Raw genomic sequence first — 26,647 nt, forward strand, 5'->3', positions numbered from 1 at the left:
CAGGTGAACAGTTTTATGTTCCCAAGTCTCAGCGTCTTAGAGGATCTATCTTGCCCAACACATTGATAAAGTAGGCATGTCAATGACTGCTTTGTTAGCACTTGAGATTTAGTATGTCACCAAATATCTTGAAAATCATCGCCCTTATTGTCTGTATCACAATCAGATATGGAGGCTTCAAAGCACAGTATCACAAGAGAATGCAGTGGGCTGTAAACTCAGTCAGTTCCATCACAGGCACAACACCCAAACCCCCCATCTTCAAGATGCAGTGTCCCAAAAAGGTGGCATCCATCACTAAAGATGCTTACTATTTGGGACATGCCTTCTCATTACTACCATTTGGGAGGTACAATTCAGAAACAGATTCTTCCCCTCTAGCATCAGATTTCTGAACAGTCCATGAAGCCATGAACATGACCTCCTTATTGTTTTCTTTCTGTTGGGAGTATTTACTTTATATTAGTATTGTCTTTGGATTATACCACTGCTGCAAAACCTGATCTAGAGAAAAGATGTGACTTATCTTAAAATGTACCTTAAATGTACTAAAGCAGCAATGATTCACCATAAATCAGACTAAAAACTGAGATCGTTGTTTAAACTACTGAGATTGTTGTTTGAACTACTCACGAACTTCAAAAATGCAAATCATACGAGTCAACAAGCAATTAGGACGGAAAAAGGATGTAGAAGTATTCTACAGAGCCCAGCTAAGACTGTCTGGTCCCATCAGTTGGAAGCCACACAGAGACCGGCAATAACTGCAAAAGTGTCAGGAGCCACATCCAGGAGGAAAGCCATATCGAATGGGAGTATCCACTTTGTGACAGGATGTCCATTTTTTTGAGATCAAAGTCAGGGCTTTGGTAAAGTGGTGAGTAGTGATTCAGTAAGTTTTTTAATATTGCTTCTCTTAGGAGGGATTAGTGATATGGGAGATTAGGGATATTTCCATTGTTCATGTTGACTAGGCCTGCAGAGAGCAACTGGGCTAGTATGGAACATCCATAACCAGTCAGTTCAGTGAGCTGGTTATGCCAAAAGAAACAAAGAAGATGGGTGACCACCAGGAAGAACAGCAAGGAAAGAGCCTGAGGTCATTTCCTATGTCAACTAGGATTGCTGGGGGTGGGGAGAAGAACCAAACTGAAGACAGTTGGCTCACAAATAGAGAACGCTTGGAGACAGTGCGAGAGAGAGGATAGGCAGGTGATAGAGAAGGGACACACTCAGACTGATGGTTTGAGACCAGTGAGTCTTACTTCAGTTGTTGGTAAGTTGATGGAGAAGATCCTGAGAGGCAGGATTTATAAACATTTAGAGAGGCGTAATATGATTAGGAATAGTCAGCATGGCTTTGTGAACCTGATTGAAATTTTTTGAGGATGTGACTAAACACAACTGATGAAGGCAGAGCAGCAGGTGTAGTGTATATGGATTTCAGCAAGGCTTATTGAGAAAGTAAGGAGACATGGGATCCAAGAGGCACTGCTTTGTGGATCCAGAACTGGCTTGCCCACAGAAGGTAAAGAGTGGTTGTAGACGGGTCATATTCTGCACAGAGTTCGGTGACCAGTGGGATGCCTCAAGGATCTGTTCTGGGACCCCCTACTCTTCATGACTTTTATAAATGCTCTGGATGAGTAAGTGGAGGGATGGGTTAGTAAATTTGCTGATGACACAAAGGTTGGGGGTGTTGTGGACAATATGGAGGGCTGTCAGAGGTTACAGTGGGTCATTGATAGGACGCAAAACTGGGCTGAGAAGCGGCAGATGGAGTTCAAGCCAGAGAAATGTGAGGTGGTTCATTTTGGTAGGTCAAATATAATGGCAGAGTATAGTATTAATGGTAAGACTCTGCAGCGTGGAGGATCAGAGGGATCTTGGAGTCCAAGTCCATAGGACACTTAAAGCTGCTGCACAGGTTGAATCTGTGGTTAAGGCGGCAATCCCATGATTGGCCTTCATCAATCATGGGATTGAGTTTAGGAGCTGAGAGGTAATGTTGCAGCTATATAGGACCCTGGTCAGACCCCATTTGGAGTACTGTGCTCAGTTCTGGTCGCCTCACTACAGGAAGGATGTGGAAACCATAGAAAGGGAGCAGAGGAGATTTACAAGGATGCTGACTGGACTGGGGATGTCTTATGAAAATGGGTTGAGTGAAATTGGCTTTTTTTGCTTGAAGCGACAGAGGATGAAAGGTGACTTGACAGAAGTGTATAAGATGATGAGAGGCATTGATCGTGTGGATAGTCAAGAGGATTTTTCCCAGGGTTGAAATGGCTAGCACAGTTGCTTGGAAGTAGGTACAGAGGAGATGTCAGGGTTAAGTTATTGTTTTTTTTATAAAAAAAAACGCAGAGTGGTGAGTGCATGGAATGGGCTGCCAGTGACAGTGGTGGAGGTGCATGCAATAGGGTCTTTTAAAAGACTCCTGGGCAGGTACATGGTGCTCAGAAAAATAGAGGGGTATGGGTAACCCTAAGAAATTTCTAAGGTAAGGACACGTTCGGTACAGCTTTGTGGGCTGAAGGGTCTGTATTGTGCTGTGTTTCCTAAGTTTCTACAATAAACAAACATACTATTTTGGATACTGTTGAAGAGGATGGCCTCTCAGAAGAAAGCAGCAGCCAAGCTTGTGGCACCATGAGTAATAGTTGTGGGGAGGGAAATGGGATAGGCATTTCTGTGCCTGAAAGCAATACTCCAGGCTTGTTTGTTGCCTTCTTGGTACCAGGATCAGGAATGTCTCAGAGGCTATGGAACATCTTGAAAGAGAACAGCTGAATGCTATAGTAAACAATGGTACATACCAGACAGGTAGAAAAAGGTCTGCAGCATGAATTTTAGAAGTTATGCAGAAAAGCAGGAGCTCCAGGGTCAAAATTTTTACTCTGTGCCAACAAAGTAAAAGATAGGACCGATGAATGTATGGCTAAAGAGCTAGTGCAAAAGCAGGAGCTTTAGAATCACTGCTAGGCCAAGTGGGGCCTGCACGAGGAGGATGGAGTACACCCAAACTGAAACTGAAAGGACACCAACATTGTAGGTGGGAGGTTTGCACACACTACTTAGGAGGGCTTAAACTCATCTGGCAGAGGAATGGTAAGAGTGCAGCACATGGGAAGTTTGACTCAAATGCAGAGGATTAATCAAGTCCAGCAAATTCAGTGAGCAGAGCAATCAAAAATAGGTTAGGAATGCGGGGACGAGCGGCTAACAAGCTCAACTATATCTACTTTAATATACCACAGCTAAGAAATATGAACTTAGAGCATGGAGTATATGGAATTATAATACAATTACAACATGGGAATAAGGTTGAATGAAGGGAAGCTTAACATTCCAGGATGTAAAAGTTTCAGATGTGACAGAGTGGCATACAAAAGTAGAATCTCAATTCTGATTAAAGAGAAAATCACAGAGTTATGTAGAGAATATGTCCAGGAGGGATTATCCAGCTAGGATGTTTGTGTAGAACTTATTACCTTTCCTCTTAACAGTTAGCTGGAGGAAGTATAAGTGGGGGAACAGATTTGGAACTGTGGAAGTTTTTCTGTAAGTTTCAGGGTAATCACAGAAAGGAACGAGCTCGGTCTTCAAATTATGATCATAACTCGGAGGAAGGCTGATTTCAACAGCACAAGAGAACACCTGGTGAAAATAAATTAGGACTAGATGCTTGCAAGTAAAATGACATCTGACAAGTGGCATAAGACTTCAGTGCCAGCACATTCTGGCAAGCATGTCTGGAGAACACTGGAATGATAAAGGATATTAAAGGTTTGATCAAAATAAAGCATATGACAAGTACAGGTAACTACAAACAAGCACATCACTTTGGGGAACACAAGAGGGTTCAAGAGAGAACTTGGGAATTTAGGAGGGCAAACATGGGCCATGAAACATCCTTGGCAAGTAAAATTAAGGAGAATCCCAATGTACATTATGTTATCAAGATTATGTGTGGAGTCAGGTGATCTGGGCATGGTCCCTATAAAGTTGAAATGGCACCAGGTACAGCAGCCATGTTGTGTGCATTTTCAGCTTATTTCACTTTTTCTGCACTTCTCAAACAAGAAGCAGAAAGTCACATCAGGTATGATCGATTGACTATACATACACGTTCACAAAACAATCATGTATACAATCTTAGTGTCTGGGCAATATCCCCCCTTCATTGTGTGTACATTGCAACAGAGACAAAGATTTTTACTCTCTTGGGTATACGAAAAAAAATTACCTTAATTTAAAAAATCAATACTTCTCATCTGCATTCAAAGGGAATAACATGGAAAATAGAAAGGATAGGCTGGTAGCCTGGAACATTTCAATGTTAAGGAGCAATCTGACCATCAGTATCAGCCAACAATCATACTAGTGCTAATTCCTATTTTTATCTTTCTCTTCCCTGTTCCCTTTGCCTTTTTCTTGAATTGGTAGATGTAATTTCTTATTCCAAATTGTGCAGATAGAGAATACTATTGACTGATTACTCCATAGTTAGCTTTTAAGCTTCTACTGTTTTGAATTTCCAACATTTATTCTGAAGTTTTCAGATGAAATGTTAAAGAAATCTCTTCCCTGGTGGACAACAACGATCCACAGCAAAATTGCAGGGTCGATACTATTATTATTTACACACAAGCACAAGACATTTCTCAGATGCAAGAAATCTTGAGCAACAGACACAAAATGGTGGAGCTACTCAGCAAGTTAGGCACATTCTTTTGAAGAGGATAAACAGTCAAAACTTGTGGGCCTTTATGAAAACATTTTATCAGAACTTTCATTGACCTTTTCATCAAGCATTTTGCTCGTCTTCAGCAAAACGCAGGATCTTCCAATGGCTCCACATTTCAGTTAGACCACATTTAACTCTGACATATCTGTCCACACCCTCCTCTACTGACAAGATGAAACCAAACAGGTTGCAGCAGCAACAACTCATTCTACCTGGGTAATCTCCAATCTGACAGCATGAGTCTTCATTTCTTCAGCTTCTACAAATTTCCCCCTCACCCTCCTTTTTTTCCATACCCCATTCAGGATACCCTCTCACCCCTTCTCCTTATCTGCCCATCACCTCCCTATGGTTCCCCTCCTCCTTCCCTTTCTTACATGGTCCACTGCCCTCTCCTATTAGATTCCTCACCAGTCCTTTACTGCTTCCACCTATCCCCTCCCAACTTCATATCCTCTCCCGTCAATCCACCTTCCCCCTCACCTGGTCTCATCTATCACATGTCACCTGTACTCCTTCCCCTCTCCCTACCCTCGAATTCTGGCTTCTGCCCTCTCCCTTTCCAATCCTGATGAAGAGCCTTCAACCGAAACATCAACTGTTTACAGGGAGTCCCGAGGTTATGGAAGTCCAACTTATGGACAACTCGTACTTACAAACAGACCGCCATAAAGCCTATTACATTAAAATTTGAGTTAAATACAATGGTTTGTACTAACAAACGCACGTACTACGTTGTGATGCTCATGAAAACATTGCGCAGCTTCAGCAGTTCGTCAGCTTGAGGAAGTAGAATGCCGTCCGCCATTTTAAGTCGTATCACGTTGCTGTTAATACTGTGTTGAGTGTGTAACTTTGTATTTGGCTTAAATTTTTCTCTTATTTACCCTTGTAACCATGCCTCCAAAGCATAAATCTGATGCAAGTGCTGGTGATGGATCAAAGAAAAGGAAAATGATCACGATCGAAAATAAGGTAGAAATAATAACGCAATTGGTAAGAGGTGAAATGCCATCGGTCATTGGAAAAGCGTTAGGCTTCAGTCAGTCAACGATAGGAACAATTTTAAAGGATAAAGTTAGAATAATGGAGCATGTGAAAGGCCCTGGCCCACTGAAAGCTACAATTATTACTAAGCAACGCAGTGGTTTAATTATTGAAATGGAAAGGCTATTGATAATTTGGTTAGACAATTAAAATCAGCGTAATAACCCTATTAGCCTTACTTTACTGCAAGAAAAGGCTCAAAGTCTTTTTAAGCTGCCACTGATACCTACTTCAAGAAATTGACTCCAGTAGTAAACCCCCCTCTCCTGCAGCAGAATCAAACCCTGATTCTCCAGTATCAGGTCCATCATAATGTTACCTCATGGTTCCGGTATGCAAGACATTGATGGAACCGTATGTAGTTCCTATTATTATTATGTTTAAGATGTTTTAGTATATTTGGAAGTGTCTCTTAAGTGTTTTATATGCATAGAAAGGTAAAATATATACTATATACTAAGACAAACGTTTGACTAACTGACGCTAAATAAGACCAGATGTACCTGTTCCGACTTACATACAAATCCAACTTAATGACAGACACAGGAACGGATCTCGTTTGTAACCCGGGGACTGTCTGTATTCCTCTCCATTAATGCTGCCTGACCTGCTGCATTCCTCCAGCATTGTCTGTGTGCTCTGTTCAGACTATTATTTAAATTTCAATCAGAATCAAGGCATATATTCAATCACTGAATATATTCAATGCTGAAACTGACCAATATTTAAAATTCAAAGGAGTCAAGGGGAAAAGGGAGAGAGTTGTTGTGGATAAAATGAATTAACCAAGTTATTATGGAATGGAGAGCAAGCTCGAGGGGATGATTAGCTTACTTCTGCTCCTGGTTCCTAGGCTGAAATTGTGGAAAACAGTTGAGCAGGAAAAAAAAATCCACCCGTGGAGCTGATGGAATTTTGATACACACCAAGTGATCTCTGGACAAGATATCATCTGAAGGAATCAAGGATTGCATACACACAATTTGTTTAATTACCAGCAATTTCTCCTAGATACCTACACTTATATAGATGCCAAAGCCTGACAGAATGATATTCACATGGATTGCCTCTTGCAGACGAGTGGCATAGCTCCACTCACAATGTAGGGTTGGGAGAAAATTGGGAAGCACAAGGAAAAACATTCTCAGCTAAATAACTTGCCACATGAACTGCAGGGAATTAAGCTAAAAGGTCAGCCACAATGAGTGTGAGTACCAGAGTATTAATAACAACTGTTAAAAATTATAGTTCTGTTGTATGGAGCTTCAGAGATCCAAAACTACCAAGACCTTCACTCTTGGCCAACTACTGAAGCTCACCTTTTAACTCAACACCATCAACCATGAAAAAAGCAACATATACATGGAAGCAATTCACCTCACCACTGAAAATATATTACCATCCATTCATCACTATCGGGTAAAATCCTGAAACTCCTAACATAAAAGCACAAATTAAAGCAAAAATTTATTAATAAACCTTTTCACTGATTTCAAGGGCAACCTGGTATTTACCACCCACTGGTTCACTGTTTACTCCACTTTTGCTCCTAGCTTCCATATCTCTGCACACTACTACCTGCAGACATACACCCTATTAGTTAACACTAAGCAGTATAAAAAGATTTCCTAGATTCAATCCCAGGTCAGTGGTAGATTTTTTTTGAAGTCCAGGAACATCATAGAAAGACAAATTTATAGTACCCAGCGAGATCATTCAATCCATACTGTGCTTCCCAATTCCCAATTCTCATTCTGAGGCAATGGCTAAGTGCTCATCTAGTTAATTTTCTAGGTTTCTCCTTCCACCACATTTTAAGCAACGAGTTCCAGAGTCCAACCAAAGGACTATCTGCAAAACAGAGCTCAAGAGTTAAACTGGTGCAGTTAACTTCTGTTTGCAACCAAGTCAGAGCAAACTCTGACACATTCAAACTTTAACTTCTAATAAAATAAGGAGAAGAAATCAATGAAACAGAAAAAGTCACTTTTAAGATCATGTTAATGAAACTGAGGGTTAGGGATTTTTGCTGCAGATGTGGAATATCACAAGCTATGATGGTAAAATAATGCAAGAAACCAGAGCAGCCTTTAGAATATGGCCGTCTGCACAGCACCTACTTTACATGTCACAATTCTAACCTTTCATTTTCCAATTAAAAGTCACTGATCTTAAACATTTATTCTATTTTTCTTGCTCCACAAATCCTGCCTGACCTTTTGACTACTTCCAGCATACTATACTTTTGATTTGGCTCTTTTTATTCTCTATCTTGGTCTTTCCAAACTTATTCAGTTTTGAATACTTCAGACTTGCAGTGTTCAGCAAGGAAAAGAATTCTAGATCAAAATGTTTGTAAAAACACACCCCAATTTCACCATGGGCTATTGACAGCTTTACGAGTAACACAGTGGTGCAGTTAGTCGGGCTGCTACTTCATAGCTCAGGGATCTGGGTTTGACCCTGTCTGTGGGCACTGAGTGGAGTTTACATATTTTCACAGTGACTACATGGACTTCTTTCAGTGGCTGAGATGATGACGGCATATGAGGAGTGATTGATAAGTTAGTGGCCTAAGGTAGAAGGAGATGAGTCATACAGCTCTCGTTACATGCACGTGCAGTTCAATTCTTTGAGTGATTATGCAGAAAGTTTGAAGTTAATAACTTCTGCGGTATTTCTGTTTCAGATAATTGAAAATTGCACTGTCTGAGAAAATGGACAACATCGGCCTTCGTGCAGTCATCCACTAACTCGGGCTCAAGGGCTTATCACCAAGGAGGTCCACGAGGACGTGGTGGCAACACTAGGGGAGGGTGCTCCTCCTTACAGCATGGCGAAGAAGTGGGCTGCTGAATTCAAACATGGCAGAGAGAGCCTGGAAGACGAACACGTCCTGGAAGGTCTGTCACCATCACTACACAGACTATTGAAATGATCTTGACAGATCAACGAATAACACAATAGTACATTGCCACAGAGCTGGGTATCTCTCAGGAACGCTTCCATGCAGTTATCCACAACAAACTCCAAATGACTAAGGTGTCAGCTTGCTGGGTCCCGAAACTCCTTGGGCCTGATGAGAAGCAGATTCGGCACAACATGTTAAGGGACAACCTAGCCATTTTTGAGACAGATCCCGAGAGATTTCTCCAGCAATTCGTAAACATGGATGAGACTTGGATCCACCACTTCCAACCAGAGTCAAAACTACAATCGAAACACCCAGGATCTCCAGCTCCCAAGAAAGCCAAATCGGTGATGTCCGCAGACAAGGTGATGGTCTCCATTTTCTAGGATGTAAAGGAAGTGCTGCTGGTGGACTACCTGGTAAAGGGTCACACTATTACAGGAGCCTACTACGCTGATCTCCTGAGAGAGCTACGGGAGAAAATCAAGAAGATTCAGCATGGGAAACCGACAAGAGGAGTGCTTTTCCACCAGGATAATGCTCCAGCCCACAAGTCCACTGTGGTGATGGCTGCCATTCAGGAATGCGGATCCAAACTCGACGAACACCTGCCCTAGTCACCTGATTTGGCACCCTTGGACTAGAACCTGTTCCCAAGATGAAGGACACTGGTTGCCATTTTGACACTGATGATGATGTCATCGCTGCTGTGGACCACTTTCTGGAGATCCAAGATGCTGACTTCTACAAAGAAGGGATCCGTATGCTTCACGACTGCTGGAGTAAGTGTGTCAATGTAGGAGGGGACTATGTTGAAAAATAAATATGCCAGGTTTTCTAAAGTTGGCTCCTTCTACCTTAGGCCACAAACTTATCAATCACCCCTCGTACTTGGTTGCAAACAGCCTTTCTAGGGCAAAATGTTTGCCTTAAGCGTTTTTCTTGTGATCATAAGACCCTGATGGACATTAGTAATACAAAGTACTGTAAGTCCGGTTGATTGGGAAGACCGAGGGCAGAGGAACTGGTGGTCTCAGTTGTTGACTGAGGACCAGGCCCTCAAGCTGCAGCCAACCAGAGGAGGCGGCAGAGGCAGTATGGGAGAAAAGAGAGGCATCCATGCCAAGATGGAGGTTGTCCCTGCAGCCCAGCTCTCCAATGTTCGCTCCCCAGAAGACAAGCTGGATTACATTTGGTTGCAAGAGATGAGGAACTGCTGCCTGCTTGTTCACAACATCCCATGCACCATCAGTCTTCAGGCCATGCCACTCATGGACTTGTGCTAATATTATTTTGTGACTGTATGTACTGCACTTTACACCTTGAGCCCATAGGAACGATGCTTCATTTAGCTGTATGCACATCTATAGTTGAATGACAATTAAACTTGAACTTCAGCTGCTCTGGCTGCTTCACACACACCAAGTATGTGCCTTATGCACATCTCACTAACTTGCTGATGCATTCCTCCACCACATTCATTTCAAGTTTCAATTAGGCAGATATGATTTAATTTTAATACAGAACAATACTAATCAACTTAAGTCACTCTATTCCCAATGAGAGATTCTACTGGTTTTCCCAAAACTGACAGGCATAGGGTATTCAAGATTCTCTGTCACTTTTCATGTACTATATTAGTAATTTGCATGTTCAATTATGAGCTGTAAAAGACCACAATTCTAAGTAAATTCATTAAGTCCCAAGGTTTTAACTTTTGTTAGCCTTACTATATCTTGAATATTAAAAAGTACTCACCCACTAAATTACCTTAAATGAAAGTCAAATACTTCAGATGCCGAAAATCTGAAACAAAAATAGAAAATGCTGGGAACACACAAATCAGGCTGCATCTGTGGAAAGAGAAATGGACTTTTTTTTATAAAGCAAAAGAGCTCTCCTGGGAACTGGAAGAAAGTAAAAACAAATCCATGGCATAAAGGTAGGGTTACATGGTGATTATACTTTTGTTTGTGTAGTATTCTGCAAATTGCAGGGCTGTGCTACAAACCCAGCACATCAGACTATTAATGCAGAGAAGAAAACCAAGCCATAATCACAAGCAGATAACAAACAACAGAAATGACAATAGTGACACAGAGAAAGCAAACTAACCAAAGCTAGACGACTGCACCTCGAAGGCTGAAACATGCCTCCATGGAAGACAAAGTGCTAATCTACAAGCCTTCACTGGGCATTATATGGTTAAGTCAGAATAGATGGAATAGAAAATTAACATGGCAGGCAACAGGAAGGTTAAGGTCTCCCTTGCAGACAAGTTGAGAAAATCACTGCAATTTTACAAAATGTAATACACCAGCTTGGAAGTGCAAGTGATTAGCTGAGTCATAGGGAAAGGCTGCATGAGTCACTGGATGGTGGGTAAGGTAGGGGCAAAAGGACAAGTGTGACATGTGAGTGCCATAAGACAGTGAGTACTCAGTGGTGACTGATAAGAGAAATCCATATTCAACAAAAAGACAGGCCTATATGATGTTGGTTTTAAAGGATCTCTATCTTTTTTTGGCAATACTATTAGGATCGCTGTCGAAAAAGATTGTGCAAGTTTGTGTGTTCTTTCCGCTTGATATATTAACTCCATAAAGGGAGGGATTAATAAATCTTTAAATTTTTTATAAAATTCAGGCGGAAAACTGTCTTCTCCTGGAGATTTGTTACTCTGGAGTGATCCTAAAGCTTCTTCAACCTCTTTTAATGTAAAGGGCATATCTAATTCTTTCTGTTCTTCCGAATTCAATTTTGGAAGAGTTATCTGTGATAAAAAAAATTCTATCTCAACAACCTCGATTCTGATTGATATAATTCAGAGTAAATTTTTTTAAAGTTTCATTAATTTCTAAAGGTTTATAAGTAATTTTATTTGCACTTGTTCTAATTGCATTTATTGTTTTGGAAGTCTGCTCTGTTTTCAACTGCCAAGCAAGAATCTTGTGTGATCTTTCACACAAATAAAATAATAGCAAAAATTTTATCTAATAGATTATCTAAATATTTACCAAAATTAATACATATGGATCAAACAGGCTTTATTAAATATAGACAATCGGTGGATAATGTAACTCGGTTACTTAGCATAATTCATCTGGCACAAAAGGAGGAGGAAATGGGTGTAGCAGTTGCTTTGGATGCAGAAAAAGCATTTGATAGATTGGAATGGGACTTTTTATTTAAGGTATTGGAAAAATATGGGTTGGAAAAATCTTTTATAAAATGGATTAAAACCTTAAATACTAGTCCCAAAGCTAAAGTAGTGACAAATGGCCAAATTTCAACATCATTCCAGTTAACAAAGTCAACTAGACAAGGCTGTCCATTATCATCTGCCCTATTTGTATTGGTGATAGAACCATTAGCTGAATTAATTAGAACCGATCCAGATATTGTGGGCTTCAGAGTTAATCAGGAGGAATATAAGATTAATTTATTTGCTGATGATGTTCTGATTTATTTAACAAACCCATTGCATTCATTGCATAAATTATCTTTTAGATTGGAAGAATATGGGAAAATATCAGGGTATAAAGTAAACTGGGATAAAAGTGAAATTTTACCCCTTACTAAAGGAGATTATAGTCAATGTCGATTAGTAACTCAATTTAGATGGCCGACAAATGGTATAAAATATTTAGGTATAAGAGTCGATAATGATATAAAGAATTTATATAAATTAAATTATTTGCCATTATTGAAAAAAATACAAGATGATCTTGATAAATGGATGATGCTACCAATAACAATAGTAGGCAGAGTTAATGCTGTAAAAATGAATATATTTCCTAGATTACAATATTTATTCCAAATATTACCAATACAACAGCCCCAGAAGTTTTTTCAAGAGTTGAATAAATGTGTGAGGAAGTTTCTTTGGAAAGGTAAGATGTCAAGAATATTGTTGGAAAAATTGACATTTAAATTTGACCTAGGAGGGTTACAACTCCCAAATTTTAAGAATTATTATAAAGCAAATCAACTCAGATTTATTGCATCGTTTTTTGATGAAGAAAAACCAGCATGGATTAGAATAGAGTTAGATAAGATAGGAGAAAATATACCAGAAGGTTTTATATATAAATGGGAATCCAAATGGATACGGGAAAAGAAAGAATCTCTTATATTAAATCATTTGATCGATTTATGGAATAAGGTAAATGTGGATGATGAGATAAAGAAATCTTTATTAGCAAAGAGAACCCTAATTTAAAATAGACATTCCTTTTACAATGGATAATCAACTTTTATATAACTGGTTTCAAAAAGGGATCAGATATACAGGTGACTGTTTTGAAGGAGGTATACTGATGTCGTTTGATCAATTAACGAATAAATATAAAATATCAAATAACACTCTTTTCTGTTATTTTCAATTAAAGGCCTATTTAAGAGATAAACTGGGTCAAACAATGTTAATGTCAAAACCTAATGAAATAGAAACTTTAATTCAAAAAGGAAAAATTAAAAAATTTACGTCTAGTATGTATAATTTGATTCAAAAACAATTAAACCAGGAATTCCTAAGTCAAGACAAAAATGGGAAACTATTAAACGGGAAAATATTAAAATTGATGAAAAAATTGGTCAAGACTGTCTTGATAGTATGACAAATACAATAAATATCTGACTTAGATTAGTACAATACAATTTTTTACATCAATTATATATTACACCTCAAAAAATAAATAGATTAAACCCAAATTTATCTGACCAATGTTTCCGATGTAATCAAGAAATCGGTACTTTTTTTACACTCTACTTGATCTTGTTTTAAAATTCAACCTTTTTGGATAAATCTAAGACTTTTACTGGAACAAATTATTGGAATACAACTTCCACATAGCCCAATATTATTCTTATTAGGCGATATTGAAGGGATAATACCGAAACCTAAATTGAATAAATATCAGAAAACATTTATAAAAATTGCATTGGCAGTAGCCAAAAAAGCTACTGCAGTTACTTGGAAATCAGATTCATACTTAACTATGGACTGTTGGAATAATGAAATATATAGCTGCATTCCACTTGAAAAAATTACTTATAATTTAAGAAATGAATATGATATGTTTTTGAAAATTTGGCACCCCTATCTACAAAAGATAGGATTAAATATATAGGTCCTTTGAAGATAGAATTATTAGTTGTTTGGGGGGGAAAAATAAAGATATATACTAAATTTATTCTGAATATATTTTAAATTTATTTTGAACTCCATGGAGCATGTGGGGATCCTCCGATATCCAGGCAATCCTTCTTTTTCTTTTTTCTATTCATTTTATGTGATTCTCTTAAAAATTTAATTTAAAAAATATAAAAAAAGAGAAATCCTGCTCAAAGAGAACTCAAAAACTGACTTCATTCATTCAATTACCATGCTGATCCCACCTTTACATGGTCCATTTTGATTCCTTCCAGAATCCCTGTCTTCATCTCAGGGAACAAACATCTACTACTGATCTATAGGCTCACCGTACTTCAACCATTCTATTCTCCCAGTTCTGTCTTCAGTGTATCTGCTGGAGTTATTTTGCACAGGCGCCTCTTTTTAAATGATCATTTTGCCTCTACCACAGAGTGCAGAGCCCCTGACCACAATCTATTTCCTACACTTCTGCTCCTAATTCCTTTTTGTCCTGGGCAGAATAAGAAAATCTCCTACTATCACCAGCCTTCATATTCAACTAATCATCTTTTGACACTTACATGGGTTTGAACAAACAGCAGTCTCTACCAGCTGACATACTCCACCCCCAGCATTGAAGGACCCCCCCCACCCCCGCGACTCCCTGGTCAAAATAGGAGAAAATCACCAGGCACCTAGCTCAAGCCTGCCCCAATTCCTCTGTACCAACTTTTTAAAAGGCCTCAACTTCTTTCAAAATATGTATCTAAATAGTTCCAATGATCTACCTTCCACATCTTCCAGGGCAGAGAACCACAACCTCTGCTAAATTTATTCTTCTGAATTTCAAAGATCACAGATCAGACTCCATCGCAGTCTGATCTGTTAATTTTCTTTGGATTGCTTCCAATGCAAGTCCATCTTTTTTTTCTAAATATATGGGACCAAATCTGTGCTCAGTATCCCAGGTGTGTTCCTTGCTTGTACAACTGTAACAAAACCTCCGTATTTGTAAGCTCCAACCCGCATGCAACACAGGCAGTCCCCGGGTTATGAACGAGTTCCATTCCTGAGTCCATCTTTAAGTCAGATTTGTATGCAAGTCGGAACAGGTACATCCGGTACTATTTAGCGCCAGATAGTCAAACGTTTGTCTTAATATATATTTTACCTTTCTATGCATATAAAACACAAGAAATATTATGTATTTCAATAATTAATTCAGTGTGTTGCTTAGTAATAATTGTAGCTTTCATCGGGGCAGGGCCTTTCACATGCTCCATTATTCTCACTTTATCCTTTAAAATTGTTCCAATCATTAACCGACTGTAGCTTAACGTTTTTCCAATGACCGATGGTGTTTTATCTCTTTCTGATTACTTTTATTATTTCCACTTTATTTTCAACTGTGATTGTTGACTGTCAATGGAACAGAAACACCGTGGATTCAGCAGCAGGGGTCCTGTGCTGTCCCGGGTCCTAAAGTCCACCCGCACTGAGACAGGTTAAATGGGACAAGTGGGGGCGGTGCTGACTGGAAAGGGGGGGGGGGGGGTCAGGGTGAATCTTGCTAAGAAAAATTTAAGCCAAGTACACAGTTAAACGTTCCACACACTGTTAACGACAACGACTTAAAATGGCAGACGGCGTCGTAATCCGACTTATAATGGCAGACGGCACTCTCCTTCCTCCGTTCATAAGTTGGACATTCGTAACTCAGGGACTGCCTGTATGGACAATAATGCCTTTGTCTTACCTACTTGCTGGACTGTGAACTCTACTAGAATACCCAGATCCCTTTATTTCACTCACTTGCAGTCCTTCTCCATTTAATAACAATCTGTATTTCGAAACCTGTTATCCAACAGCAAGATCTCACTTCCCCAAATTGAACTGCATATGCCAAGCTTTTCCTCCATCACTTAATTCATGATATGTTCACAATATACCCTATTTTGCATCATTAGCAAGCTTGGATATCTTACATTTCCCCTTTCATCAGAATATTTATATAAACTGAATATTTGTAAGTCCTAATGCCTGGGATATGAGTTACATCTTCACTTCTGTCTCCACCTTATAGCACACACACTCATGTAACCATAGTGATGGAAATCCTGGCTTTCCTACTATCCAAGCATCCAAACAGTCTTTCCAGTTGGAGCAGCAAACTCCAACTCCAACTCCAACTCCAGTCTTGTGTAAAGCATGTTGTGTTCTCAATGTTATCTACAGAGAAGCCAGACACAGGCTCAATGGTTGCTTTGAAGAGCAGCTTTATTTAGTCCACAGGAGGTTCTTGCTATCTACCATTTAAATTCTGTGCCCCACTCCCATCAGTCTGTACCCTCCCACATGACTATGGCAAGACCCAATTTCAGCACATAGAACAACACTATTTTCAGGGGACATCATTACCTTCCAGGCTTGGTGTCAAATTCTCCAACTTTAGGTAATAGCTTTCTGTGACCAAAACAAAATTGACTATCTGTTCACTGTTATCCATCTGTGAAACTAGGCACTTACTATAGCCCTGTTATTAGCCAAATCAGCATAAATCACAATCCTACTGCTCCCATTAACCCATTTGACCCAGCCATATTTCAGATATTCCCTTTCTTTTGCCCAATTTTTCACACATCTCCTCAAGCCCCATTTTTTCCTCAACTTAAGCCATTCTCTCTTTTCCAGTGACTGACAAGGAGGAGCTTTGGTTTGAAATGCTATTTAACTTTCTACAGATTTGACCTGAGTGGTTGAATCTTCCCAGCATTTTCAGTTTGCATACTAAATTAGCTTCTCAGCTATTAACACAATTCAATAGGTTTTCATTTCCTTTAACCTTAATCTATTTGAGGATTTTTCATTCCAAACTTAATTTGCTTCACTAACCATCTTGCTAAATGTCATAACCATTTGCTGGAATGTATATATTTGGCATTCCCTTCATGGATAGGCTGATTACAAAACCAATGGTTCGTCTTGCTACGTAACAATACATCCTGAAATGTACTAAACATTACTTTGCAAGTGCCATTCAGTGGGCTTGGCTCTCACGTCTCAACATTTTGACGCAAACAGCAAGTATTTCACTTTTTTAAGAATATAATTTACATTTCAATGTACATTCTGTGTAAATGTTAAGGAAGGACAGAATTAAGATCTTCTTTGACAATTATCATACTCCAAACAAGGGAACAGCTTTCTTTGGGGACATGAGAAAATTTGCAGATGCTGCTGGAAACCCAGCATTTTGTGAGTGTAGCTTTCTTCATGGGATCTACAGGGCCGTAAACATTGATTTCCATGCACCAATTTTTTCCACTCCTAATGTGGTCTAGGCTCTGACAGCTATAGGTAAGAACAGACTCAGAAGAGTTCAGTTTGCCAGTTACTGTCTATTATACCGGGAGCAACACTGTATCTTTGCAATCTACTACTCCAAAAATATAATGTAAGAGATGCCAGTGCCTTGATTATGGGCATTTACAAGAGGCCTTGTACTTGTGTGAATATACTTTAAGATAAAATTTCAAGCGTTTTATCAGGATAAGGACTTCATTTAGCTTCCTCTTCCTAGTTAAGCAACTCTCTCCAAGGGATTATGTTCTTTCCAACCCTGGCACTGAATTCAGAGGATTAATTTCTCTCCCTCTGGAACACAAGCTAGGGCCTTTCTTCAAGGTCAAAGCAGAAGTGTCTTCCTCAGTCTCATCTACTGCTGCCAGGACTGGAGCTTGCATCAATTACCATGTGGTGCTGGCTCTGCGTGAGATATGCACTTATCCTACAGCAAAAGTTGTTGGGACACCAGTCTTAATGGAAAAACTCAACTGAAGGTGATACATTGCTCTTCCAGAAGGTGATGCAGCCACTGCCTTGCACCGTACATCATTTTCTGCCATTTAGATGCCACAATAGCAGTGAGAATGTGCCTGCGTTCCCAAATTGTGACTGAGTGCAAAACAGTACAGCAGAGTAACACATTTTCCAGCCCACCACATCAGCTTCAACCTTTATGTCAAATTAAGCTAATCACATCTGCCTACACATGGTCTGTATCCTTCTACTTATGAATATGTCCAAACACCTCTTAAACATTGTTATTGTGTCTGATTCTACCATCTCACCAACAGCACACTGCAGGCATCTACCACTGTTATTAAAAAAAAGCTTGCCACCAAATCTCCTTTAAATATTTCTCCTTTCACCTTGAAGATATTCCTTCTAGTATGACATTTCCACCCTGGGAGAAGAATCATCTACAGTATCGAAACCTCTTATTATTTTGTCCAGTCTCTCTTTATAATTAATTCACTCCAATTCAGGCAACATCCCAGTGAACCTTTCAGTCTGTGAACCTGAACTACACCTAATATTTGAAACATGACCTAACCAAAGTATTATACAACTCCGGCAGTTGTATAAAACATTCTACAAATTATAGCAAGCCTATGTGAAATAATACAACATGAGTAGCTATAAAAACGATGTTTCTAACTGAAGGGGAAATAGGCTTACCAACAATTGTCAGGAACACTGAGACTGCCAATCATCTCATCTCACACTTGTCTTGAATACATACCATTAGCCAATTCTTCATCCAAACTTCCAACTGATCTATATCCTGCTGTATTCATTCTCAACTGTCAATAACTCCAATTCTCATATCAGCTGCAAATTTCCATTCAAGTGTGTGCATGGGCATGGGATCCCAGCATGAATCTATGCAAATCACCATTGATCAGAGATCTCCAGTCAGAAAAGCATCCTTCCACCTCTACCTAGTCATCAAAATTCAAGTCAATTTTCAAACTAATTTCCTAACTTGTGACTTAATTTTTTAAACAAAAGTCTTGGGAATAAGTGGCAGAAGAAACTTAAGTATTATTGTTGAGGGTGTCCATGTATATCCTGGTCTTCAGTGTAAATTATCTGGGTCCAACTTGACTGGAAACCATACTATATTACACTGTCATTGCACAAATATGGGTGGACTTGCCCGATACATTTGCCATCATGTATGCACTTCCAGATAACCATAAGCTCATGCTCACATCCTTGCCGTCTCTACCTTGTCCTTCCATCTGAACCTTCTTCACTTAGCTTTCTCAGATCTCCTTGTTCAATATCTCTCCCTACCCAAGTTTCTCCCAGTTTCCAATTAACCCTTACTCTCCTTGCCCTTTTTCTTGTATCCTGTCATTTGGTGCAAACTATGAAAGGCAACATCTCTTTACACCATTGCACACTCTGAGATCATCTTTATTGACCACAATGGTTGGAAAACAGCCAAGTTACAGCCTGCAGATTCAACAGTACCCAAGTCCAGCTGAGCAACTTCTTTCCAGTTCCAGTCCTGCGCAGTCTGAAAAAGAGCAGAAATTTCTTCAGGTTTCCCCATGTCTGGGCAAATAAGGCCTGTAGCTTTCAAAGAACTCAACCACGGGCCTGTCAACTTGATTCCATTCCACAGCAAACCACCCAAATTATTCCATGCTGTCAACCTTGACCAAGAATGTTGAAGAGGCCTTGTGACAACTGAAAATCAAGAAGGCCTGGCAGGGTGGCAGGTGGTATCACTAAAGTTCTAACATTTAGCAGAAATGAACTTGAATATCAACCCACAAACTCATCTCCTATGTCTTTGATGAGGAAGACATGGCTCCTGTCCTCAAAGTCCCAACTGTAATCATCTTCAAGAATGGTAACAAATGATTGTGCCAACTAGGAAGAAACTGTGCTGCTTTCTGTACAGGGGGAGACTGTTGCCAGGAATGCCATCCCAGTAAAATACAGCTTTACGATGGATCCTGGCCATCTGGAACACTGGTACATACAATATACACTCTGCAGCCACATTCACAATAACCAGGAGACACATGACTAGTGTATGCCCTTCCAAAATCACAAATACTATCAAACTAAATATCAAAGTCAAAGTCAAGCTTAATTTCATATACACAAGTACGCATATGCACAGGTGCAATGAAAAGCTTTCTTGCAATAGCATCACAGACACATAAGACACATTGTAGTATAAGTAGCATTCACAAGAAAAATAAATTATACACAATTTTTACACCAATTAGAACAAAAAAAATTCATTTTAGTGAAAAGTGGTTAAAGTGCTGCTTAAATGCTGTTTAAACTTTTAGTGCAGAAATGGCGCCGATAAGTGGTGACTGTTTGCTTGCAGCTCCAATGGGAATCATTAAAATCCATTTAGGACTACAACAGTTAAATCCACTGTCACAGCCATGGGTACTTCAGTAAGCAACATCATTTTAAGATGCTAAAAATATCTATCAATACTCAAAATCAGTGGATCTCAGACTGCATTCTTGGGTCGCAAGTGCAGCTCCTCTTGACAAAAATGGAAGTGGGTAAGGTGTGCTGGTCTTCAGGTATAGTTGAAATGCAGAAGCCTTAAACCTGCACTCCTGACTCCAGATGGACATCAGGAACTGCTATGTACACTGCTTCACAGAAACATGGCTGACCTCCACCATTTTAGATGCAGCGCTGCAGCCCGAAGGCTTCACAGTTGTCTGCAGACTCTAAAGTCGAGTCTTCTACAGGTAGAGGTGGTGGAATGTTGAAAGGCCTCGATAGTTTGGATGTGGAGATGATGTTTGGGAGCGTCTAGGACCAGAGGACACAGCCTCAGAATAGAGGGGCGTCCTTTCAGAACAGAGATGAGGAGATATTTCAAGTGGTGAATTGGTTGCCAAAGGCAGCTATGGAGGCCATGTCTTTATGAATATTTAAGGAAGAAGTTGGATCAGCCATGATGAAATGCCGGAGCAGACTCAAAAGGCCAAATGGCCTAATTCTGCTCCTATATCTTACGGACTATGCTTTATGATTAACCCATTGAGGTATACAGACGTGGTGGTTCTGTCTCAATCCTGTTCACCCGAAATGAAACGTCTAGCAGTCAAATGTCATTCATTTTATCTGCTGAGAGAGATTACTCTGGAGTGGAGTATATGCCACCTCTTCCCAACCTCACGCAGGTACCGGAGGAGTTAAGCACTGATCAGCACTAACTAAACTGTGCACCCGGATGCCTTCCTGAACATTGCAGGAAATTTCAACCAGGCCAGCTTGAGAACAACTACCAAAATCATGAATGTTTACTGTGCCACCCCACACCCACACTTTGGAAAGTCTGATCATCTAGCTATACTTCTACTCCTGGCGTACGAGCAGAAACTGAAGTCCATAGCACCAGTGGTGAGGGCCATGGTATGGTCAAAGGAGGCATAGGAGTGCTTATGGAACTGCATTCAGTCAGTGTTCTGAACAATATTCAAGGACCGCTCTTTGAATCTGAATGAATATGACACAGTTGTCACATCAAGACCCGTGTGTATGAGTGTGTGCCTTTGAGAACAACCAGACAGAACCAAAACAAAACACTGTGGATGAACCAGATCTGTAGTCTGCTGTGGCATTCAAGATCAGTGATCCAGAACTAAACAAGTCCAGGTATGACCTATGGGAGGCTATTTTAAGAGCAAGAAAACAATTCTGATTGAAGTTGGAGATGGAATTGGATGCATGTCAGCTCTGGCAGGGTTTGCAGGCCATTACTTCTTACAAGGCGAAACCTAACATCATAAATGCCTGTAATTCTTCAATCCCAGGAGCTCAATAACTTTTATGCACACTTTGAAAGGGAGAATAAAATGACACTTGTGCAGATTCCTGCAACATCTGGTGACCCTGTGATCTGTCTCAGATGCTGATGTCACAACAACTTTCAAGAGGGTAAATCCTTGCAAGTTGTCATCTGTGACGGTGTACATGTAAAGGCACTGAAAACGTGACAACCAACATGCCACCTTCAATCTCTCACTGCTGCATTCAAAGGGCCTATCTGCTTCAAAAATCATACCAGTGCCCAAGACGACCAGGGTGAGCTGCCTCATCAACTATCACTCAGTGGCACTCACATCTACTGTAATGAAGGGCTTTAAGAGGTTGGCATGGCCAGAATAAACTCCTGAACTCCTGTCTCAGCAAGGACCTGGATCCACTGCAATTTGCCTATCACCATAACAGGTCTACAGTGGATACAATCCCCATGGTATTGGATCACCAATACCAATACCTACATCAGGCTGCTGTTTATTAATCACAGTTCAGATCATACACTCAATTCTAATCAACAAGCTCCAAAACCTGAGTCTCTGTCTGCAACTGGATCATTGACAAGGAAACTAGCCACGTCTCCTCACAGACCATCAACAGTAGCGCACATCGAAGATTACTGCTTAGCACGCTGGTTTACTCTCAACACTCATGACTGTGCGGCTAGGCATAGCTCAAAAGCCATTATAAATTTGCTGATGACACAACCATCGTTTACAGAATTTCAGATTGTGATCAGGCAACATACAGGAGCGTGACAGATGAGTTGGTTGATTGATGTTGCAACAATACCTTGCACTCAATGCCAGTAAGACCAAAGAATTGATTGTGGATTCAGGAAGGGGTCCTCATCGAGAGATCAGAGGTTGAAAGGGTGAGCAGTTTCAAGTTCCTGGGTGTCAACATCTCTGAAGATCTATCCTGGGCCCAATATTTTGATGCAATTACAAAGAAGGCATGACAGCAGCTATATTTCATCAGGAGTTTGAAGAAACCAAAGACAATCACAAATTTCTACAGATATAAGCTGGAGAGCATTCTAACTGGTATGGAGGAGCCACTACACAGGATCAGAAAAGGCTTCAGAAAGTTGTAAACTCCATCATGGGCACTATTCTCCCCAGCATCCAGGACTCTTTCAAAAGATGAGGCCTCAGAAAGGCGACATCCATCATTAAGGACCCCACCACCTCAGACATACCCTCTCTCACTGCTACCACCAAGGTACAGGAGCCTGACAACACATACTCCACATTTTAGGAACAACTTCTTCCCCTCTGCCATCAGATTTCAGAATAGACAATATTTCCAACAAGAAATGAAGACAGAGAGCTAGAAACCATATGCAAAAAGCCACAAATGGTTTAAGGCCCACCACTGAGCATCAAAGATCAATGCACACAATGGAAGAAGATCTTCACATCCAGCTCCACAAAGGAGGAACATCAATTATATGTCTTTCTTTTAATTTCCAAAAATCTTTGGCTCAATCAGGTGCAGTTTATCCTTCTCAAATTCAGCTCCCTCAGGACTTCATTCCCACAATACGTTCGATACACTGCAACGCGCAAGCCATGGATTTAATTAATGAGTTCACAAATAAATCTCAAGGCAGACTGGTGTTTAAGAAGGGTGTATAATTAACATCCATCTCACTTTATTGTTTCTATATTGTACTTTACCTCTAAATTTCCAGCTGCAATGGAAAAACTGGAAACTGTTCAATTTCAGCACATCTACCCAAGAAACATTACTCCAGTCTTGGTCACTGAACCGACAGACAAGCCTCACTGCTCACACCAAACATATACTCTACTTTAGGCTCCAGGCAACAGATTTCCAAATTGACAGAGTGGAAGTCTTCGCATTGGTCTCATCAGCCATTTCTCAGGACTCAAAAATTGCAGAAGAAACCAGTCCTCTGGCAAGGCTGAGGGTCATAAATTTGATCCACTAGAACTCTGTTTTGTTTACTTCTACTGAAACACCATCTTGAAAATCATTCCCCAATGCAGCCTACTTTCCTGTAATATTTTACAGATCAAGCTCTGTTCTTGTAAAATTATCTCATTTATCATCTACAATCGTGTTTCCATACTCTCAGTGATACAATGGTATAAATATTCACTCTGACCAAATTATCCAGAAACAACACAATTTCATTTCATGCACAACCACCTCTCCCGTCACTGAATAAAGTTAACTTGTAAGGACTGGTCTGTTTTTCTTGATATATACGAAGTGAAACATCTGATAAAACAATCCACATTTGTTGCCACACTTCGTCACTCACGTCTTCTTATATGTAAATGCTGACTAAATAATGCGGAGAAGGATGGGGATCGAATTGAGCCAGGTTTCACCGTAGAAACGTTAATCAAGGTCCAATTCGATTCCATGAATCCTTCAATACTGTGGCAATAATAGCAAACAAAATGGCGAAATGCTTAGCCCCAATTAGAGAAAAAAACTTTTCTGTCGCATTAGAGTGCGAGACTAAAAATATAAAGCACTTTTAATCGACTTCTAACTACAATTAAAATGAATGCTTATACTGTTTTTATTAGACAAATAAGGGCAGGCACATTGGCAAGAAAAAAAGACTAATATGTAAGTAAGGGCAGCGACGGCTCTGAAAACAAGCGATGCGTCTACAGACACCCGCATCCCTGACCAAACCTCGGCTCGAATGAACCAACAAGCAATGCCGCTGACGATCAGGACGAAACGTTTTATTTGGGGGGGGGGGGGGAACGTTCATTCCCCGGCGGCCGGGAGTCGCCAGGCCTATTCCCCACCAGCTTAGCGGTGCCTCCTATGCTTTCTCAGGCAGTAGCCACCCTGGAAAAGCTGTTCGTCGGACTTGAGGAGGAGCCTGGGCCTGAGGCCGAGTTCAGGCCCGGGACTGCAAAGCCCATCCCCCACTACTCTTCGCACTCGCGGCTCCAACCCAACCCTCAGCCCGACCGGGAACTCGGCTCGTAGCAATACGATCACACGATCTCTACTCCCGCCGCCAAACTTACCGGCGCGGCCTGACCCGATCTGCGAAGAAAATGTGGCTGCTGCAACGATGCAGTGGCCTGTTCACGGTGTGCAGCGGCGCCACTCCCGGCCTTCGTACTGCCTCGCTCCCGGAACAACAGCGCCAGCCCGCGCACGCAGTCACACGCCTGCGTCACGCCGTCAGCACGCGCATGTAAACACCCGCCCTCTTCGTGCCGCCAGACCGCGCACGTAGCAACACGCCAGCGTCGCGCCGCCAGACCGCGCTCGTAGCAACACGCCAGCGTCGTGCCGTCAGCCCGCGCACGCAGATTGCGTCATGGTAGTACTCTGTGTACCAAGTGGTGTCCACCTTCCCTTCGCTTTCTTCGCGCTCGTTTCTCTCAAGCTTTGATTTATTTTGCTGTTCGCTCTACGGCGTGAGCGGGGACACAGGGAGATGGGGTTGTTTCATTGCTTGGGCAACGTGCGTGCACCCCTTCAAAATTCCAGACGTTACTGCCATTAGTACTGAGGTAATCCTAAACCTGACACCCACGGAAATCTTGCACATTCACACCCTCTTCCTAAAAGCTCCATCAACCTCAGCCCTCCCCTACTTCTGTCGTCGCCTCTCCACCCTCAGGATTTCCCGCATGAAGGTCTCTATTCATTGGAGAGTAGAAGGTTGAGGGGGGATTTGATCGAGGTATTTAAAATTTTGAGAGGGTTAGATAGAGTTGACGTGAATAGGCTGTTTCCATTGAGAGTAGGGGAGATTCAAACGAGAGGACATGATTTGAGAGTTAGGGGGCAAAAGTTTAAGGGAAACACGAGGGGGTATTTCTTTACTCAGAGAGTGATAGCTGTGTGGAATGAGCTTCCTGTAGAAGTAGTAGAGGCCAGTTCAGTTGTGTCATTTAAGGTAAAATTGGATAGGTATATGGACAGAAAAGGAGTGGAGGGTTATGGGCTGAGTGCGGGTAGGTGGGACTAGGTGAGATTAAGAGTTCGGCACGGACTAGTTGGGCAGAGATGGCCTGTTTCCATGCTGTGATTGTTATATAAGTCTACAAACCCTTTTCCTTCAACCCTCTTTTTATGTTGCTGTGAATTATTATTCCAATTACTTCAGTTCGGCAATCTCACCCAAATTGTCCACATATTGGAAACTTGTAGCTCAGTAACGAGAAATCTGTCAGACAAACGTTGGTTTGACCCAAGAGAATTGAGTAGAGGAGGCCTGGCTAACACTCCACTCTACTTCTGGCACTCAGCTGCAATGAGTGTCAAGTCAAGTCACTTTTATTGTCATTTCGACCATAACTGCTGGTACAGTACATAGTAAAAATGAGACAACGTTTTTCAGGACCATGGTGTTACATGACACAGTACAAAAACTAGACTGAACTACGTAAAAAAAAACAACACAGAGAAAGCTACACTAGACTACAGACCTACACAGGACTGCATAAAGTGCACAAAATCAGTGCAGGCATTACAATAAATACTAAACAGGACAATATGGCAAGGTGTCAGTCCAGGCTTCGGGTATTGAGGAGTCTGATAGCTTGGGGGAAGAGACTGTTACATAGTCTGGCCGTGAGAGCCCGAATGCTTCGGAGCCTTTTCCCAGATGGCGGGAGGGAGAAAAGATTGTATGAGGGGTGCACGGGGTCCTTCATAATGCTGTTTCCTTTGCGGATACAGCGTGTAGTGTAAATGTCCGTGATGGTGGGAAGAGAGACCTCGATGATCTTCTCAGCTGACCTGGCTATCCGCTGCAGGGTCTTGCAATCCCATTAGAATGCCACACCCTTGTGAACAAACTCATTTGGAATTGCCAATGGCTCTGCTCCAGGAAAGTTTAGTGGAATCCTCGGATGAAGGAAATACAAGAGCAGACGAATTCCCTCACTGTCAATCACCCACATACAAGTTATGACCATACACATCGAGAAAAGATAGCTTGCAACACGGTTAAATGGTGCAATGTCTTCAGTTATAATCAGCTGCAAATTATGGTATTATTAAATAAATACAGGAAATACCAGCTCAGGCAGAATTTGTGGGGACACAGTATTAACATTTTAGATGGATAACTTTCTATTGGAAACTTTTAATTCTGTTTTTCTTTCCCTTACTGCTGAATGATCAA

General features: G+C 40.8%; 1 protein-coding gene across 11 annotated transcripts in view; it reads right to left on the reverse strand.

Annotated features, from left to right (window-relative positions):
• The window catches only part of LOC140725232 (RNA-binding protein 25-like), an 84,743-nt gene extending 60,070 nt beyond the window's left edge, over positions 1-24,673 (reverse strand). For 6 of the 11 annotated variants that reach the window (XM_073040411.1, XM_073040412.1, XM_073040408.1 and 3 more), the window contains exons 1-2: positions 24,531-24,668; positions 10,467-10,514 (exon numbers count right to left, since the gene is read on the reverse strand). The gene's annotated coding sequence lies outside the window, so the exon portion shown is untranslated. Of the gene's footprint in view, positions 1-10,466; positions 10,515-19,167; positions 19,187-24,530 lie in introns of those variants that run through there. The other 5 variants (XM_073040409.1, XM_073040404.1, XM_073040405.1 and 2 more) reach the window with 4 other exon arrangements.
• Between the last annotated feature and the right edge of the window lie 1,974 nt (positions 24,674-26,647).

This window comes from Hemitrygon akajei, chromosome 3, assembly GCF_048418815.1.
Source record: "Hemitrygon akajei chromosome 3, sHemAka1.3, whole genome shotgun sequence".
NCBI lineage: Eukaryota > Metazoa > Chordata > Chondrichthyes > Myliobatiformes > Dasyatidae > Hemitrygon > Hemitrygon akajei.